Here is a 7249-nt window from a genome sequence, read left to right as displayed (position 1 = left end):
TGGAAAATTCTAAGCAAAGCACTATTGTAGATTCTACAACTGAAGCTGAGTAATTTTGCCTCGGAAGCAACAAAGGAAGCTGTTCGGATTCAGAACTTCATTGAAGAACTTGAGGTTGTCCCCTCCATAAAGGGACCAATGGCATTATATTGTAATAATATTGGAGCCATTGCCCAGGAAAAGGTGTTAGGTTATGATACATATGAACAACATAAATCATGCCGAAAACCTTAATGCCAGGAATCATATTAATTGCACATAATCATATAATTAGTCTAGGATGCATACACTTTGTAGCGTGCCCTCCCTAGCTGCGCCCGAACCGAAAAAGAACAAGTCTTTAGGACTCCAAGTGTCGTCCCTCCGTAGAAAGTCCACAGCACGTCCGGATCCGCCTTAAGATTGACCAACTAGAATCGCCCTTAAGGTACTTAGAATTTTCGGCTAATAGGGCAACAATATGACTGAAATTTTGCTCTCAAAATGTCACTCTAAATACTTGGAAAGCTCGTCCATAAATTATGAACCTAGACACATATTTATAGGGCTATGGAAAAGGATTTAGAATCCTATTAGGATACTAATTAGTTTAATTAGAATTTCATTAAAACTCTTTTAAACTAATTCTATCTATTAGGATTAGGATTTAATCATATTACGAATTCCATTAGCTTTAGGATTCGTATCGAACACAAACGTTGCACGAGCACGAGCACCGCACAACCCGCGCAGGCCTTGCGGCCCACACGAGCAGGCGCTGCTCGCAGCCCACGAGCGTAAGCCCTCCCGCGCGCGCGCGCCATGGCCTTCCTGGGCCTGGCCTTGCGCTAGGCCTGGCGAGGCTTTGGCAGCGTTGTGTTGGGTGCTTGGGTTGCTGGACGCGGGCCTGGCTTCGTGCTGGGCATTCGTCTAGCAAATCTCGTCCGATGCTAATTCGTACGATGCGCTTCCGATTAATTTCCTGATTCCGGAATTCATTTCCGATACGAACAATATTTAACATTTCCGATTCCGGAATTACTTTCCGTTTCGAACAAATATTTAATATTTCCGTTTCTGGAACTATTTTCCGATTCCAAAAATATTTCTGATTCCGACCATATTTCCGTTTCCGGCAATATTTCAGATTCCGGCAATATTTCCATTTCCGATAATATTTTCCGATACGTACCATGTTTCCGTTTCCGGCAACATCTACGGCTTGGATAATATTTATATTTCCGATACGATCCATATTTCCGTTTCCGGCAATATCACTAGAGGAAAAAACTTGATAAGTTGCCCTTAAAAGTGGCTTATAAGTTGCCCTTCATAAGTGCCACCAATGGGGGGGTCACTTTTGTAAAATTATCAAAAGTTGCCCTTAAACAAGGGCAACTTATAAGCTTCACATAAGTTGCCCTTGTTGCAAACAAGGGCACCTTATAAGCTGCACATAAGTTGCTCTTGTGGCAAACAAGAGCAACTTTTGAGTTTTTTTTTTGTAAAAAAAAAAAAAAATTCTGCAATATAATTCCTAATATTCTGCAATATAATTTCTGATTTTGCAATATAAAATTCTGCATTATAATTTATAGAATACTGTTTCATCAAACATCAGCTTGACATTCTCAAAAATGATATAAATTTCAAATTTTCAATAATATTACCGAATTAATTCAAATGTTATTAATTAAATCGATAAATAACAAAATAATGTAAGAGTCACGAATAACTACAAGCCTGCTCTATTTATTACACTGAGGGTAGTTCACAATCGTTGAAGTAAATAGCCCACTTGTCTCGAACTTCATCCAACTGCTCTTTGGTAAAGGGCCTCTCCCTTGGAGTTTTGAAAACCTTTAAAAGAAAACCGTACATGCAAACCAATAAATTAAATTAGGTTTCATATGCGAAAACAAAAATTATATTGGTCGCGAAAACAATTATATTGGCCAAAAATGACATTTTTGAACGCAACTACCAACAAACGAACCTCTTTCCACATTCTAACCCTTTTTCATGATTTATATGATTAGTCAGGTGATTATAAGACTCATTTCAAGTTCGTTATGCACGCCTATTGGTCATTTGGGTCGATATAGGTCATTTATGGCAAAAAATGGCATTTTCGATCCCAACTACCAACAAACGAACTTATATTCAAATTATAACCCTTTTTCATGATTCATATGATTAATTATATGTTTATAAGACTCATTTGAAGTTTTTTATTCACGCCTATGGGTCATTTGGGTCGATATAGGTCATTTATGGCCAAAAATGGCATTTTCGATCCCAACTACTTACAAATGAACCTATTTCCACATTCTAACCCTTTTTAATGATTCATATGATTAGTTATATGTTTATGAAACTCATTTCAAGTTCGTTATGCAAGCCTAAGGGTCATTTTGGTCGATATAGGCAATTTATAGCCCAAAATGGCATTTTCGATCCCAACTACAACCAAAACGAACCTATTTCCATATTCTAAACGTTTTTCATGATTCATATGATTAATTATATGTTTATAAGACTCATTTTAAGTTCGTTATGCACGCCTATGGGTCATTTGGGTCGATATAGGTCATTTATGGCCAAAAATGGCATTTTCGATTCCAACTACCAACAAACGAACCTATTTCCATATTCTAAACGTTTTTCATGATTCATATGATTAATTATATGTTTATAAGACTCATTTTAAGTTCGTTATGCACGCGCTATGGGTCATTTGGGTCGATATAGGTCATTTATGGCCAAAAATGCATTTTCGATCCCAACTAACAACAAACGAAACCTTTCCCCTTAACTTTTAGGTGGGATTGTGGGAACCTCCACTGGATTTAGATTCACAGATTTTTTGTGGAACAAAATGATAGATTTGGTTTCGAACAATCACAAGTCTTTTACTTATAATAGGCAGCAAAACAAAGGAAAATTTTAAATACAGGAGAATTACAATAGATGAATGACGTTGAACAATGGAAGTACTCAAAGAAGTTTTTGAGAATACCTGGATACACAAGGAAATTAATGATGACAACTCCCTCTTCAAGTTATCACGAATAATGCCATACATTTTCTCCACTTCATCAACTGCAACGAGATTCCGGAATTGACCTATTAAGGTTGTATTTAAGCAGTAATTTCCAGCTTAGTTATCATATAATATCATATACTATCACAAGATATACCACTGATACTTGGTAACTAGACATACCAGTAGCAAATTTGACTAACATAGTAGCATCATGTAGGGATTTAGGGCCTTCTTTAGTTCTTATGTTGTATACATTAGTTATCTATCGGTTGAAAGCAATTCAATCACTTGTAGGTGTTAAATAGGAGCATCATGTTCCTATACCACCCTATTTCGAACTTGCCAAAGTCATCGTTTAAGGCCTACCTAGCAGACTCGAAAGGAAGCGGATGGGCCTTACTTACAGGGTTACTCTGTGGTTTTGGGAATGGCCTTCACTTCATGGGAGGTCAGGCTGCTGGTTATGCTGCAGCTGATGTTGTTCAGGTATGTCAGACTTCAATCACAGCGCGTGCTTACTAATCCTTGGATAAAATCATAAATATGTCTAATTAACTTGTTTCAGGTGCTTCCTCTAGTGAGCACCTCCTGGCCATACTACTATTTGGAGAGTACCGAAAATCTCCAAGACGAACATACTCCGTATATATTTTTAGTTAGCATGTTGCTGAGGTTCATCGTAGCTGTTGGTGTCCTCATGGCATCTGCAGGACATATGAATTAATTTAGCTTCAAAGAAATGTAAATATTATTAGGCCTTTCCGATGCATATAATAAACTGTCGTCTTACTTAAGTTATCCTATAAGATAGAACACTTGGAGAACGGTTGCAATGCTTTGATACCTAATACTTCACTTAGTTTTCTGTAACTGTATTTCGCGTATTCTGCAACTTAATTAATTTTCGCCAACAGGTAGTTTTCTGAAATCGGTTGAACTTAAAACCAAAACCAGGAAATCAAAATAGCATGCGAACAAAAAGTCAACTATGGTAACTCGATAGCAGTTTATAAACGCAAGTCAACTATGGTAACTCAGCGCAAGTCAACAACAACTATAGCATTCTGAGTAGCAGCCTGATTATCAAACTGACAAATGACAATCATACTTATCAGAGTACCCGTGAGCAACACAAAAAATGTTTCCACTGATGTTGTATAATTACTATTACTAATTAGACATTTGCACCTAAGAACCCATCTAGTTTATCCAGACCGACTCAACTGTCCTGCAACATCAATTTCAGCCCTTGAGTTGATTAGCTTAACCAACTTGCAATTAATCCCTCAAACTATGAGGTTCTCTAACAACAGAAAAATAAATTTTAATCAACTCATATAATATACTACATTCGTTTTTCAATAGCTACCAGCAGAAGCATTTTAAGAAGTAGACTTAAATAAGCACCAAACAATATTTCACTATCAGACACCAAATTGACCCACTAACAGCAAACTGTACTACTATATTTATCTTTATAAACAGCAAGCTGGTTGATTTAACTATTTATATAGACCATAATCCAAATTCCTAAAATTCATATCTTAAGCTCCAAATTAGAAAGAACAGTTGATGCAGAAAGTAATCATGGTTGAAGCAAAAATTCAGGTTGTCCAAAATAAGCAGCAGCAAGATATTTGAACATTTATGACTTTCTTCTCTACGTCTTCAGACTTCAAATCAACAAAAGCAACAGCAACAACAGACTGTAGCACATAATAATCGAAAATAACCATGTCAGAAACTCAACTGGTAACAATAATCCCTTATCCAGCCTCAAAAATTAGATTCAAACCCACCTTAACCCTATAGTTTCCATCTATAACTTCTTTCGGTTCTTTTTTTCTGATGCGACAAAAAGACCAGTCAATATCAGAAGTCGCTGCATGACTAAAAACTCACGCCTAAAATCCTATAACAGAAAAGCATTTGTGCAAGGATACATCATGATTTAATTCCATGATATCACATATTCCGACATGGGGTAGACTCTTTTAGATAAGAAAATTTGATTACTAAAGATGAAAAATAGTAGATTTAGAGGATAAGATATCCTCACATGTGACAAGAAAAAAAAAACCTGTACCAAAAAATTGTTCTCTTAATCACCTCCATCATTACTAATAGTTCAAGTTTTCTTTCAAAGTCACAGTTAAACACCTAGCAGATGAGAAAAAAGTATGAGGAGGCATTTATATAAGAAAACTTGAACGATACTCAAGAAAAATGTGACTTTATACTCAAGAACTTAACGATAGAGGAGGAATTTATATCAGAAAACGGTAGGGGGGTGGGGGGCGGAATGCCGGAGGGGTTGAGCCGTTAATGATGTCCTTCATAAAATCTGGTAGAATACTGAATCTGCTACAAAGTTAGCTTACTTAATCTTGCAGAAAAATTGAGCTAACACATACAATTATTTTCATAGAACCAAATCGCAAAATCCCAGAACAAAATTCGAGGAACAAAATTGCACAACAATATTCGAAGAATAGTTGAGCACACATTCTCACAATAATTTGCATCTTAAATTTCATAATAAGTCGAAGTAATTCGCAGCAAAATCCTCTATAATCAGTAGAAAAATTCGAGCAATAATTCGCATAATCAATTGCACAAAAATTCGCAAAAAACTGAAAAATTATCAAACAAAAATCAAGACCCGTACAAACCTAAAGTTCAGAACATGAAGAGATAAATTTGAATAAACTCATACCAATAAAAACCCCAAATTCGAAACCCTAGGCAAGATTTTGAAGTGTCACAAGCACCACCTTCACCACCCGCTCCGCCGTCACAACAAGAACAATCGCCACTGGACCTCGAAGGGAGGAGGAGATGCATGGTAGGGAGAGAGAAGGAGATGCTAAGCAGAGAGGGAAGCAGCAATGAGGTCAGTGACCGTGTGAGGAGGAGAGAGATAATACAAATGATGCGCTTTTCCTTTATCAACAGACCTTACAAAAAACAAATTAAAAAAAAACATTATTATACAAATTAAAAGTTGCCCTTGTAATATAAGAGCATCTTTTGTGCGGGAGCTTTTGACAATTTTTCTACTAGTGTATCATCGTTTCCGGAGTATTTATTGTTTGCCTTTGACGATCTTAGCTCCCACTGAAACCAAGATCCGTCGATTCCGATTATCCATAGATGGAGTATTTAATGCCATTAAATACTTGATCCGTTTACGTACTATTTGTGTGACCCTACGAGTTCAGTCAAGAGTAAGCTGTGGATTAATATCATTAATTCCACTTGAACTGAAGCGGCCTCTAGCTAGGCATTCAGCTCACTTGATCTCACTGGATTATTAACTTGTTAATTAATATCGAACCGCATTTATTAGACTTAACATTAAATGCATACTTGGACCAAGGGCATTATTTCCTTTAGTCTCCCACTTGTCCTTAGGGACAAGTGTGCATTTCCTAATTCCTTTGTCGCTCGATGCTCGCTCTTGAACATAAGGAAAGAGTTGTCATCCTTATTATGTTTAGAGGTGTTTCTCGGTTTCAGAGTTCAACTGATCAAATAAACAGATAATCATAGCCTATGATTCATCTGAGCACGGCCATGCATTTTACAGTTTCTAGTTCTCCGAGTGGCCTTGTACAACTTTCAGCATCTCATCCCGATTTATGGGAGGACAATCCCAATCTTGCGATCTTGAGATTGGACTTCGTTTGATAGGTGGTTACCTGAGCGTTGCCTTTATAGCCTCCTTTTACGGTACGGCGGTTGACAACGTCAAAGTAAGCAGTTCTCAAACAAGTAATCTCAAATCACTCAGGTATTGAGGATTAGTGTCTAATAATTTTAATGAAATTTACTTATGACAGATTTTCATCTCTTACAGTAAAGTTTCATAGGTCTGTCCGATTCTAGTCGTCTAACGTTTTCTATGCGTCCATCTTTATAGAAAACTCTGACCAGGGACCATTTTCAACTTTTGACATTCAAGTTCACTCGATAGACATTTCTTAGTCACAGGACTGGTCCTGACAGTCTATCTTGAATATTTCGTCAAATTGAAGGGACTCATCATTTAATAAACCACAAATTAAATGGAAAAATGAATTCTATTCATTTATGTGAATGATTAACCAATAATGTTTTACAAAGTGTTAAACTCTAAAACTTTAAAACATTAAATAAGGACATCAAAGCCATTCTCCAATATGCTTGATTCCCATAGCTGCAGTGTGCGAGTTGTGCTTCGCC

At 36.7% G+C, this 7249-nt stretch overlaps 1 long non-coding RNA gene across 4 annotated transcripts; it reads right to left on the bottom strand.

The window, feature by feature from the left end:
• Positions 1 to 1617: 1617 nt before the first annotated feature.
• LOC110795755 (uncharacterized) lies at positions 1618 to 5993 on the bottom strand. 4 transcript variants are annotated; one of them, XR_002535418.2, is made up of 4 exons: positions 5742 to 5993; positions 3206 to 3729; positions 2999 to 3081; positions 1618 to 1839 (listed from the first exon to the last, which is right to left on the bottom strand). It is a non-coding gene; the product is annotated as an uncharacterized lncRNA (long non-coding RNA). The 4 variants fall into 4 exon arrangements; XR_002535416.2 differs by having other exon boundaries at positions 2999 to 3105; positions 5742 to 5992; XR_002535417.2 differs by having other exon boundaries at positions 2999 to 3105; positions 3430 to 3729; positions 5742 to 5989.
• Between the last annotated feature and the right edge of the window lie 1256 nt (positions 5994 to 7249).

This window comes from Spinacia oleracea, chromosome 4, assembly GCF_020520425.1.
Source record: "Spinacia oleracea cultivar Varoflay chromosome 4, BTI_SOV_V1, whole genome shotgun sequence".
Lineage (NCBI taxonomy): Eukaryota > Viridiplantae > Streptophyta > Magnoliopsida > Caryophyllales > Amaranthaceae > Spinacia > Spinacia oleracea.
The sequence above is the reverse complement of the archived record's forward strand: the minus strand, read 5'-3'. Positions and strand labels throughout refer to the sequence as shown.